Here is a 13989-nt window from a genome sequence, read left to right on the forward strand (position 1 = left end):
CAAAATAATTCACCAGTTAAACAACTGATGAATCCTATACAGATACAAATATATTAAAGGGAGCAAGATGTGGGGGACAATTGAATGCTATTGGATGAATGTGTTATGACAACAATAGCAATTAGTATAATTTTTTTTTAAATTATGAAACACCTCTTAGAATCCAATAACTAAAAAATCAAATGTATCATATTGCTTTCCTTGAGAATTAAGAGTTTTGTGTTTCATAATAAGATACTTACTAAAGTGAATGTTCAAAAATGGAACATAAAATATTGGTGTCAACCTCAAAGCATTTTTGCATAACAGCTTTCTAATGAAAGTAGGCACATTTCAAAATTATAGCACATTCAATAAAATAGCAACTATAAGATGGACAGCCCATAATTAATGTGTGTGAAATTTTGCCACATGGTCAAGTAGTCAAGATTTACATATTAATCAATTTTAAAAAAGGATCAATGTAAGGAAATAGCTGAGTATGGCTTTGTAAAATTAAGGTGCAAATTTGATTTCTAATCATTTCCAATCAGCTGAATACAATAAATTTCTCTAAACCAGGCAAAATGACATCAGACACAATAGGCTGCATTTCACTGCAGAAATGGCACAAAGTTGTCATGCCCAAGCACAGTTTGATTTAACTACTTTTACAATGTAAAGCTAGAAGTCCTTGCTTTGTTTTCATTAATTTACTAGGATTAGAGTACAGAGTCTACTTTATCTGAGTTTTTGCTTTTGTTATAGAGCCCTTATAATTGAAATATTCATGAACTGTAATCCAAGGATCTGATTCCAATCTTGGAAGTTGGCATGCTGATCTGCCCAGACTTCCAGGCAACAAAGACACACCGTTCCCACACACCCTCCCATTCTCTGTAATGTTTAGAAAATATGCGCACAGAATTCGCCTCTACACTGATGGGGGTTAGACATAGACATGGCATAGTGCAATACCAGTTGTTGCCAACCTCCACCACCTACCCAAAGGCTAAACCCCATTGCAATTTAGTAAATAGTATTCAAATTAAGTGACACTTTCCTTTCTTTGTGGCAATTTTAATGTCAGATGATGCTGTAAAATGAGTAATATCGAGTTAGCCACACTAAGCCTGATTTTCCTTTTCATTGAAATCAATGGAAGGAAAAGAAATGGGTAGTCGATTCATTGTCATCCATTTTACACTATTGCTTAATGTCATAATTAGCCACATCATTTTGACTTCAGGCAGTAGCCTATCACACTTGCACAATTAGACAAAATATGTTTCAAACATCAATGACAAAGCAGAATAAATGCTGCTGTTCTTCTAAGTGTATGATGATTTTTCAACTGCAGTTAAAATTTGAAATCTTTTTAAATAGACCTGCAATGGCATAACTTTGAAGTTTTATTGTCAATTAAGGCAATATTAATGTAATGGCTCACTGTTAGGAAGAACACGAGCTCTTTGTGAAACCTCCTTTACAATGTTAAACAATTGCCACATAAACTATTTCATGAGTACGAATCACAGTTTAAGAAAAAAAGTCATATGAAATCAAAGTTTTCAAATGACAAAAACCCATTATAGAACTGACTAATAACATTGTGTGTTAAAGTGTGTGTGAAAGTATGTGTTGGGTACACGTGAACTCTATTATAAAAGCACAAAGGAATGAGCCAACAGAAAAACACACACTGTACAGTCAGTGCATTTCACCCAGTGTATCCATTAAATCATTGAATTATTGATGATAGACATTTGTTCAGAGTTACAAAGTTTTCTTAATCAAAGGTAAGTTGTTACATTAATATGAAGTTAAACAGCAAGATAACAACTAAACTGAACATAAATGCCTGAAAATAGGCTCACGTAAAATCTATAGTTAAACGACTTTTTGCATGGAGAATGCATTCCAGCAGATGCAAACATATGTACAGGCGATTCTCTGTGTAAGTTCAATCAATGACTTCAGAACATAAAGATCTGTTTCAACCCTTAGAATGTATTTGAAATCATTCTCTGGAAAGTGAAAAAAAACAATGATCAGATTGTGGTTTGCAATATGCAAATATATTTCTTCAGAGATTTAAAAGACAAAAAAAAAATCACCAAGAAAATCCACACAAAATCCACCAGCATCTGGTATAGAGATCAACAAAGCATTTAATTCCATCATTATGTACTTTAACAAAGGTTTCTCTATATCCAACACACCATGCCCTGCTCGGGTCATAGTGTTCACACCAAACAGGCTCGAGTGAAAAAACAGAGAAACACAGAGGGTGTAGCATTCTGTCTTTCAGTTGCACTGAGACAGAGCCTAGATTAACCAAAGAATAAGAGGCATCTGATGCTCATTTAATGTCTGCCTCTACTGTGGGTCAATAAATAGATTGTGTTCCATTCAGCATCGCTGTATCACCGGAAGTCTTGTAAAATAATGCAGTGCTGTACATTAAAAGGGTAAGAGAATTATAACATTTTCTTAAAAATCTTTGCAAAGAGGATTATGTCTGTATACAGTAATTAATTTACACGATAATTTAAATTTAGTCTAAAATATCATTTTTTTTCTGTTTTCAACACCTACATTAAATAAGTTGGAAGCAGAATTGTACCATACTGAAACATGGTCTAGCTTGTACTATCCATTTTCAAACAGCTATCTTAAGTTCTACTGTAAATTTTGGGGGGCAAGTGCATTGATGTCCATCAACACAATTGAACAGGAGAAATATGTACTTAAGCACCATGTCTAGAGAGACAAGCAAGCAGAAAGACTGAGATTACTTTGCATTTGCGGACTTTTGACTTTGGAAATTTTTTGCAAACCATGCCAGTTAACTCATTATTTCACTTTTAATAGTCTATCATGAGTTAAGCAAAAATTAATGAGTTGCATTGCAGAAAAAAAATCAAATACCTTTAGTCAATTTTGGACCACTCATACCAGAGGGTTTCATTGCTGCGTTTTGAGTATATGAACACTATATTTATGAAGAAGTCGAACTATATCTCAGTTTTACAACAAGTCTCGACATAACAGTTTTATTGCTTCAACCTCCATCCTCAAGTGTTCTGTTATTATTTTTACATTGAAGTTCTATTGCAGTATTTTGCTGCTCTGTTTTACATCAATCGACATGCACCAAGATTTCTGCTGCACTCAACCTATATTTATGAATCTGACCAAAAATTGTCACATGGCACATAAAGTGGGGGGCAGGGGAGGGGAGGTGAATTTGGCAGCTTTAACCTTGTCTGCTTTCTTTCCTGTTTTACTTCCTGCATGTATATTGCACAGCCACTCACCTGTTGGCCATCCGCACACTTCGATGGAAGGCACATGAGTTGCAACCCATTTTATTGGTTCCAATGCTGGTCCAGCCAGCAGGGGGCACACTTCTATAGGCCAATGCAGGACCTTTCAAAGTGCAAAGGAGTATTATTTTTTGATGTTTTATCTTATACTATTTCACAATTAGAAAGTTACTGCATATACAGTTGTACTTTTGAAAATTGTTTTACACACTGATACACCTCAGGTCAAGCAAAAAAGAATATTTCTCATGATTTGCATTTCATCCCAACAGTTGGTTAACACCGATAAATTCCTCCAACTGGTTTATGTCTAATAGTTACATTGATCCATGGCTAAGTTAATAGCATTACCAATCGAGATTGGTGGGATACCATAAAGTAATTCAGAGGAAACAAATTACTTTGCAATGTGTCCCTTTACTCAAGTTAATCTACTGTATCTTTTTGATGTTACTTAAATCAAATGAGAAAGCGAAAAGGAACTGATGAAAAGCAAAACAGTGTAGTAACATAGCCTCCTTCCTGATGACCCAAAATCATGTGCTAGCAACATTAAAACTCAGGCACAAGTGGCATTAGCCCATCTCATTGTTCGGCAAGCCAAGCAGATGAATTGCCATAGCCACCATTATTAAAAATGTGGCAGGTATTCTAAAAACAACTACCGCATGTAAATTTTTATCAACAATGAATTAGTTAATTTTTGCTGCAAAATGTTTGTTATGTCTTTCTTATGTATAAGCAGTTGATGTTTCTGGAACATGTATAAAGGCATAATTCTGAGTTTGCAATAGTATTCAATTAACTCTCGTTGCTACCTTTCAGCTGGGCTTGTTTAAATAAAGATATTATAACCTAACTGTTAATTGGGTATCAAAAAAATTCAATATCTATTGACAGACAAAACAATTAAACACAACACACAGCACATTTTAAAATTACAGTGATGAGGCAGTAAGCAAGCTTTAGGCTGTGGAAACATAGCCTGCCTATGAATATGAAAAGGAAAATTAACCTTGTCTGAAATTAATATTTAGGCTTTCCTGTTTAGAAACAGAAAAACTGGGAAGTAATACATTTATAATAAAAAGCTCATCATTCTCCATCCCCCCATCCCACTTCCAGTGCCACAAAGTGCAGAAATCATGTTAAAAGAATCTTTCATAAAGTACTGAGGCATTACTTTTCGAATCTGCCATCTCCAAGTACTCCAATCCTTGTTTTCTGTAAATTGGAGCAGTGAGAACATTCCTGTTCATAGCACTCAACTTGATTACACTGGATTTAGGGCCTTTTCATTTTGATTTTCTTTCTCCCTCCCCCCAAAATTAAAAGTTGTTAAACAATAGAGCTGATAATGGTATTGGGTATCAAAAGTGTTTTCATTGTCCATTAATGTGTTTTTTTTTTCTTTAGCAATCAGGACATCCATCTTGTGTTATATTTTAGCTTAAATACTGGACAGTTTCCAGCACTTATAGAAGAATGTTTTGGTAGAAAAGAGCTATGACTAGTGCAGACATAAAAGAACTGTGAAATATTAAATGTGACTGCAATCACCTGGGAACTATTAGGGAATAAAGAACCATCTAATAACACACACATTTTGAAAAATACTATCACTTGGCAAACTAAGCAACTTAATGAAATTTCTTGCATTTGTGGATTCATTCTAAACGTGAGTTCTCAGTTTTATAATTTATCAAAGGTAAATCTATGTATACAAAAATAATATTCATCTAATATTGGGACATAATTATGTTAAGTTGTAGACAAATTATTATCTAACAATTATTTTATTGGTTCAGTACAGATTACTGTCTATGAATGTGAATGTTGAACTAATACTAATGGAGAATCAGACATCGTGCTAAATAAATCATTTAATAAGCTTTTAATAAGTAAGTATAACTGTATTATTTTCAAGTGGCCTCGTAGGATTTTTTTTTGCATGCTCCATACAATGCCAGTTAAGGTTTCCCACACCACTTCTTAACTTATGTCAAGCTCCTGACCATTCTAGTTCTTAACAGAATATCTTTTTAAATAATGGCTTTAATTTTCTGCAATCCTACAAGTCTCTGCTGTCCAGGCAATGGTTCTTTTCACAAAGGAATTTTCACTGTGGGTGGGTGTATTTGACCCTGCTGGGTTAACCACTGGACCATTTCCCTGGACAATGCATTCAGCACTGACTCAAGTCTGTTAATCCAGCAACAGCCAAGGACTCTGGGTCACCGTGAGGTGCAGATTTTGTCATCAATTCACTGATGCCAAAAAGATTTTTAAAAGTTGCCTACATTGAATTGCATGTCAGCCAAGGCTTCTCCCTCTATCTTTTCCCCTCTCATATACATCATCTCTTTCTTTAATGCTCTTATTTCTTGAATTTAAAATGAAAGAAAAAAGCCATTCACTAACTGAATGAGAATTGACAGATGCTTATTACATTCTAAAATAGACAATTCTGGTTCTCTTTTTATACAAAGGTGACATTTGAGACTGACTAGCTACACAGTTCCTGATTTAACGATCAAGTTATTTGTGCAATCTCCATTTCTGGTGCATAGAGGAGGAGTTTAGGATTGCTCTTTAGTTTACTGCCCTTGTAAATATTGCACAAAAACACACAAAAGATGGTAACATGGAAAAACATTCAACATTTTCTGAAGAAACTAAACCTTTCTAATTCTTTATTTGATGGGGAATATGAAACACAAATATCATCAGGTCTCCCAAAATATTAGAAGATGACCAAACATTAGCAACAACAGATGCTTAATTATTACCATAGTACAGTTAACTATTAGATCTTTAAGGTAAATGTTAAAGAAATGTAATGGGACAAACAGTATAAACTTAAGGAAAATATGCTTCTACTAACATATTTCATTTGTACAAAAGGAAACATTGGGCAGAATTATCCCAGATTTGCACTAAATGTGGCAGCGAACGAGAAAAAATATGTTTTTTTGCATTGGCAAGTTTTCGTGACAAATCGTCCCCTTCTCAACGCATTAATAATGCATTCACAGGAAACATTCTGGATCGCTGATGGGTGGGCTCAGATTTGCCTGCCATGCCTTGGCCTCAGCACTTCCTGACTTCCGGTGCCGTATCTAAAGCGCACCAGCGTACATGCCTATTTCATACCTACAGACCAGTACTGCTTCAAGCGACACATGGCCCTGAAATCCAGGAAGAAAGCAGCCTCCAAATTTAGTGATGCCTCTCTGAGGCACCTGCTGGATGCAGTGGAAGGCTGCCACAATGTTCTCTACCCCTGCTCTGACCACAGGAGGTTCACCAGCGTCACCAATCTGGCCTGGGAGGCAGTAACAGCGGCGGTCAGTGCCCCCGGAACACAGAGGATGTCAGCCATCCAGTGCAGGAAGAGGATGAATGCCAGGGTAAGGCAACCACCTCATCACCCTCAATTCACACAGTCACAAACCCATCAAACATCCACAGGGATCTCACACCTCAAGGGATGACACCACTAACTCTCATACACACCCTCACATCTCCATCAGGCTCATTGCCTCTGGAGTTCATGGCCTCATTCCGTCCACGGCTCCGCTCACGGCACAAACATTCCACTCAGTGCCAGGTGTCCTGCTCACACTCTCTTCATCTGTTTTTATGCAGGAGAAGCTGGCTCACAATAGCAGGGAGGGATCCCAGACTGAGGGTGGAATGGCCCACATTAGGGCCCTCACTCACATTGAGGAGTGTGCCACCTCGCTGACTGGTGAGACGTGCCTGAGATGACTTTGAGGTCGGCGGAGAACACCCATGTGAGGATCCTGCACCACATCATCCCGCTGTCTATGCAACTTGGGTGCTCTCTCTCCTGCTTTGACTCTGCTGACATGCACTAATTATCTCTACTTTGGTTCACAGGGAGCTCTGCCAAGCAACCAATGCCCTCAGCCAGCCAGTCCTTCAGCTCCATCCAGGTCCTCACCTCCAGCAAAGAGGACATGTCCTCTATTGAAGAAATAAGCAGCCTGGAAGACTAATCACAGTGCTTACCCACACCCTCCACCAGCGCAGAGAGACCTCTGTGGGACCTAGATCTTGAGTAGGCTCAGTTTCACAACCTGGTGGTCACCACATGGACATATGTCAGTGGCAGGAGGAGGCAGGTTCAGCCGAGCTTCCCAGGACTCAGGAGGCTGCCGGAGAAGAGGCAACTGTGAGGCGATGAGCCTTTGGATTGGGCCTTCCAGCACATCATGGAGAGTCAGCAGAAGGCAGGGGACCATCACGCAGAGCTGTTGCAAGCCCTCAGCAGAATAGGAGGAGTGCATCCACCTGTTCTCTGTTGAATTGGTGCCCACATGTTCATGTATGCGGTCTCCATGGAGAGGATGGTGGACGCCATGGAGATCCTGGTCCAGCAGAACGAGGAGATGCATGCATCATGCACTCCATCACATGGGTGATTTCCTACAGCAGCAATGCGAGAGGGAAATGGGGCATCTCGACATCCCTCCAGATGTTCCTTCCCCTCAAGGAATCAGGCCGGGGATACCGGTCACCCGAAGGGAGGAGGAGCAGCAGCTGGATATCCCTGGGTCATCCACTCAGGAATCTCAGAGGCTGTCTGCTCCTTCTGAGTTCTCTTTGCCTATGACCCCCTCGACCTTGTGCTCTGTCACTATAGTGGGAGCAGCTGGACCACAAGAGGAAGCCAAGGCAAGCCAGGGCCCTCAAAGCCTCGGCTTTCCTGAGGATGCATGCCAAAGTCATCAGAGGCAACAGAGCCAACCATTGCACAGGCTGTCTCCATCCCTACTGCGGATACCAGGGCAGCACCTAAAAGAGAAGATAGGCCTTGAAAAGTTAAGAAATTCTAAACACAAGTGGTTGCACGTGTGAACACCTTTTGTCAATCTATAATTGGAAAATATATTCACTTTCACTGTATAATGTATAATGTTGTCTTTCAGCTTCATTGACAAGTTTGTGAGTCCTCCCCCTACGTCTCTCTGCCACCTGATGAGCAGTTCAGCTGCATGCAACTGGACTACGAGTGATTCTGGAGGGAGAAGTTTGTGTGTGGTAGGGCCTTTTGGAGTCTTGTGCAAGCACTCTCCCACTCACACGGAGCCTTCATCCATCACACTCATCTCACTCTCACGAACATTTTCAATGCTGCCTGCTGAGGTTCTCTTTCAGTTGTTCATCTGAGCTGACCTGCATCGTCGCCCACCCACTGATCACACTCCCATGCAGCACCTGTTCCCATCCAACATGAGGCTCCTCTCACTTTCAATTTTGACAACCATTGTCATAGGCAAGTTTATGATCAACTGCCCCATCCTTTCCTCTCCCCTGGTCACCCATGTCCTTTCCCCCTGGCATCACCTTGTACCTTCCCAGCATCACCTACCAACCCGAACCCTTGTCATTTCAGAATGTCCAGGTGAATGTGCATGTTCCACATCTCCCAGAGAACACCATCCCCATCCACATTGTCTTCCCTATGTCTGCCTCTGCGTCCCCACCAACTACTCTTGCCGCCCCTCTACCATTACTGACACACCCTCACTCTAGCACCCTACTGGCCCCATCTCACACTCACCATTCCCTCCTACCACGCCCACCCTCAGTTTGCTCCTCAGGAGGCAGTCATTGACTCCACAGACCCATCGCTTGCATATTCACCTGGGTATCCCCACCCCTCACTCCCTCCTCTACTCTTACTCCCTCCTCCCCCCGGACACCTTTCCCTCTTTGAACTCTGTTCTTCACCTAGGCACTTTCCCATTTCCGACCTCCCTCTTCCCCCGGACACCTTCCCCTCTCCAAACTCCCTCCTCGCCCCGGACACCATCCCATCTCCGAACTCCCTCCCCCTTGCCAGATACCTCCTCCCCTCCAAACCCCTTCCCTTACATCTTCCTCCCCACTTACACCTACCTCCCCATTTTCAGAATTCTCCGCTGTTACACCCTCCTCCCCCCGACACCTGCAAGTCCCCTCCCATCCTCATGCCCCGACACCTTCAACCACCCCCTCACAACCTCACTCCCCCAACACCTTTGCCCCCCTCCTAACCTCATCCACTCCCCTGCGACATCATTGTTTCCCCCCACCCCCCACAACCTTACAACCCCCCCACTGGTGCACCTTCCTGTCCCATTCACAGCTAGACCTTCATCTCCCCCAACTTCACTGATCACCATTGCAGCCCACGGCCAAGGCTGTGATGTTCTGAAGCAGGCCCAAAAGGGATGCCTCCCACATTCCATATCTATAAGAATCTACCCAGCATGCAGTGCATGTGTTCCTCCAGGGTCCGGTAGCTGTAGGGTTCCAGCATCTTCTGCTCCTCAGATATCTGTGACCTGAGCAAGGCCCTAAAAGTAAGTCCCGACTACTGCACATCTCGCTTGTTCAGATGTGTTCTGGGCCGACGTGCTTTCCCGCCAGTGTAACAATAAATCGGGCATGGGGATGATTTCAGTCAGGCCTTACTTTGCATCCTATTTGTGGGATGTATATTATATTCATGCCAGCCTCCTGTGGGATTCGCGTTCTGCCATGGTGGACACCATTTGATGATCCCGCTGTGGTTTCACAACAACGTCAAACCAATTTCTGCCCTTCATTCTGAATTCTCCTCCCCTAACCCTCCATGGCACCCGCCACCAACAGGAACAGATGATTCCACCCTTACTTTCTGCTGCCTGATGCTGTTATATTGTTATAAAGTGGTATTAAACAGCAGCTATTTTGCTCACAACTAAAGCTTTTCTCTTGATGTACTTTTGACTGCCTTAAGTTATAGCAACACTGTGAATGCTCAGTGTGAGCATAAAATCTGGCAGTCAAAGTTTCAATTGAAGCTGAATCACATAGCGCCATGTGATCTGTTTCCGAAGGCTACATAACCATGAACTTTGTTATCAACAGTGATGTACCAGTCCATGGGGGTGGAGATGTTACTCATGTTGGTCATTAGATTGGCTAGATGTATTCATCCTGTGTTGACCTTCTGTTATTACACTGCAGCAATGCACTCAGACTTTCCTTTTGATAAATGAGAACGAACCCAGGTGATTTTATTCCAGAGGAATTTGTATACACAGCTGTAATATTAGCAACTTGAAGCTGAATTTATTCCAAAACTAGGATGAACCCAATACAAAAAACTTGTGGCATATCAACTACAGAAAAAGAAAACCTTATAGACAAATAACCACACTGCTTAGTATTTACACAGAATTATCCTCTGGTCTGAGATATTTTTTCTGGTTTAGTTATTGGACTATTTTTTGTGGCACCTTGGAAATATTCATTTTTGGAAGCCATACTGAGCAGATGTGTTGAGGTGAGTTCAGCCAAGGGAGAAGTTATGATATGGGTTTTCACAGGCCTCTTCATTCATATTCACGGCAATAAGATTCCATAAGCAGACTCATGTCTTCTATAATCTTAAACTTGCAATTTAATGAGCAATATTTATCAAATAGCATTCCACAGGACTAACAATACCCCATCTATTGTGGTCTTCTACATCAAAAATGCTCCTTTCTCATTTGAATGCAATCATATAAATTTTACTCAACAGGTGAGCAGATTGTGAACAGCAACACTTTGGTTATCTAGTTAAGCATGTACTTGTCCATAGCCAAAAACAACACCAGTTAAAATTTTATGCAGCATGACATTTATTTCATGGCTCCAGAGCATCTTTGAAAACTTGTCCCTTCAAAGCTAGACCTGGCAAAGTTCTAATCACAGATGGTGGCACCACCGGTATCTGGCCATCTCTAGACAAATAATTGCATCATCTTTATTCCCCTAAGTGCTATTGGACTTATTATTTTAAATTCACAATTTATTGGGTCTGGTTGCCCAATTTTCCACTATGTACTCCTGGAGAGAAAAATCCCCTTTAGTGCACTGTTAGTGAATATCCTAACTTAAAGGCTGGAAATCTCTTCCCTAATCCTGGCCAAATATCGAGCAGGATTGCAGCAGAGAATAAAGGAAAAGTCAAGCAATAATCCTAACTTCCAACCCACTGCCTGACCAGAAGTTCTACCCCCATCACTCTTATCCTTGGCCCAGCCAACCCTTCCCTCTGTTCCATCCTGGTCACTTTCCTGATATTGTCTCATCTTTGCTCTATCAAGTTCAAAAAGCACAAATTTAAGCATATGTACTCAGTCACCCATTGACATGTCTGCCTCCACATCCAAAGCTCCAGCAAACCTAATTCCCTTCTATCAAAACTGCCCACTACTCTAGGATCATCCTGGAGATCAAGAATAACCCAAAGCTCCTCTTTCTTTCACCAAACCCCTTGATAAACTCTTTTCCCCATCCCTTAAACTCTCTAACAAGTGTGAGAAGCTCATAGGGCGGAATTGTCCCAGAATTGCACTAAGCCCAGTAGCGGGTGCGTAAAACAACGTTTTACCCACCGGCCACAATGGTGGGTTTTTGTGCCATATTGTTTGCTTCCCACCTCATCAATTATGCAGCCGCATGAAACACATTCTCCCACTGCCGGGCAGCCTCTGAATCGCCCACCATGCCGTTACCTCACTGTTTTCTCACTCCAGGTGCCATGCAACTAAACTGCAGCCGAGTTCTCAATGTTTGCAGTCCAGGACTGCTCCAGTGAAGACGAGGCCCTGAAAGCCAAGAAGATTTCGGTGACCCGTCGCTGGAATGCCTTTCGGAGTCCCACCATGATGTCCTTCACCCCCGCTCTGGATGCAGGAGGTCCAGCAATCTCACCACTCCAGCTTGGGAGGTGGTGGCAGTGGTGGTCCAGCAATCTCATCACTCTAAACTCATCACTCATCATACTCACAAGGCCATCACTGGCATCTCAATCACTGCCAGCTCAAGAGACATCACCACTCATTCTCTTACACTCACCCTCACATCTCCATCTGGCCCCATTTCCTCTGGAGATTCCTCAGCCCTCCCATCTTGAGGCCACTTGCACAGATTAACATGTGGCCCCCCCCACACACACCCTGGGATATCCCTTTCCCCAGTACAGCCCTCACCCTGCAGACGCTTCCCTTGCCTGAGGCCATTTCTCCTCCTTCCCCAAGCAAGCCCTAGCCCAGCAGCCGTTGAAAAGTCTCCCCGCCTTATGGCCGGTCTGATAGGTAGAGACCTACCTGCAAGCCCCCCTAAAAGTGAAAACGTGCTGCCTGTGAAGCCTGGTGCTGATGACTGCGAGTGCTGATTGAAGCAAGGTGGGCAAACAAACCTCAAAGTCCCGAGCAAATTGCAGCTCACCAGGTGCACGTCACTTATGTACAGTTGTGACAAACACTGGCGTGCAGTCACACCGACGTGTCCAGATGATCCAGTGTCTGGGGATGATTCTGGCGAGCAGGGCTTAAAATGAGATGCTAAAAGGTTGAAATTAGGTTTCTGACATGCTGCAGTGGGAAACGCGGCCTTTCATTGACGAGTGGAGCGGACGATCGCAAATTGGTTTCATGATGGTGTAAAACCAATTTTTGGCCTTCTCGCCATTTTATCCGCTCACGCCGCCAAACATGCCCACCGCCAACGAGAGCGGAAAAGTTCTTCCACAGAGTTCACACTCACCAAACTAAACACCATTTTCTATTGCTTCCTCCCATTCCCTTGTTCTCCAAGTCAAGCACCCAGCAGTCCTGCCTTACACCAGTGTGGAACCACTTCCTGCAGCTTTCTCTGCAGTTTCACCCCATCTCACTTCATGCACTCATCAAGCTTATCTCAACTGTGAACCTGACCTCCTGATCCATCAACCCCACTGAAACTAAATCCTAACCACCCAACTTGCTTTTCCAGCTAACATGCTAGAGAACACTGTAAATGCCCTTTTCAGGCATTGCCCCCCTCTCTTTCAAAAATGCTGGCGTGACCCAGGCCTCTCCCCACTTCTCAAGAACTGACCCTGAGCCATATTTCCCTTATTAACATGTCTTCCTTCTTTCTTAACCAAGGTTTTCCACCCACGGTGGTTGACAGGACCCTCAACCGTGTCCGGCCCATCTCCCGCGCATCCACCCTCATACCTACCTCGCCCTCCCAGCAACATGATAGGGTCCCCATTGTCCTCACTTATCACCCCACCAGCCTCCGCGTTGAAAGGATCACCCTCCACCATTTCCGCCACTTCCAGCATGATGCCACCACCAAACACCTCTTCCCTTCAGCCCCCTGGCGGCTTTCTGCAGGGATCATTCCCTCTGGGACACCCTAGTCCACTCCTCCATCACCCCCTACACCTCAACCCCCTCTCACGGCACCTTCCCATGCAATCGCAGAAGGTGCAACACCTGCCCCTTTACTTACCCCCTCCTCACTGTCCAAGGACCCAAACACTCCTTTCAAGTGAAGCAGCACTTCGCTTGCACTCCCCTCAATTTAGTCTACTGAATTCGCTGCTCCCAATGCGGTTTCCTCTACATTGGAGAGACCAAACGCAGACTGGGTGACCGCTTTGTGGAACACCTTCGGTCTGAACGCAAGCATGACCCAGACCTCCCTGTTGCTTGCCATTTCAACACACCACCCTGCTCTAATGCCCACATGTCTGTCGTTGGCCTGCTGCAATGTTCCGGTGAAGCTCAACGCAAACTGAAGGAACAGCACTTCATCTTCCAACTAGGCACTTTACAGCCTTCCAGACTTAATATTGAGTTCA

Source organism: Carcharodon carcharias, chromosome 2 (genome assembly GCF_017639515.1).
Source record: "Carcharodon carcharias isolate sCarCar2 chromosome 2, sCarCar2.pri, whole genome shotgun sequence".
Lineage (NCBI taxonomy): Eukaryota > Metazoa > Chordata > Chondrichthyes > Lamniformes > Lamnidae > Carcharodon > Carcharodon carcharias.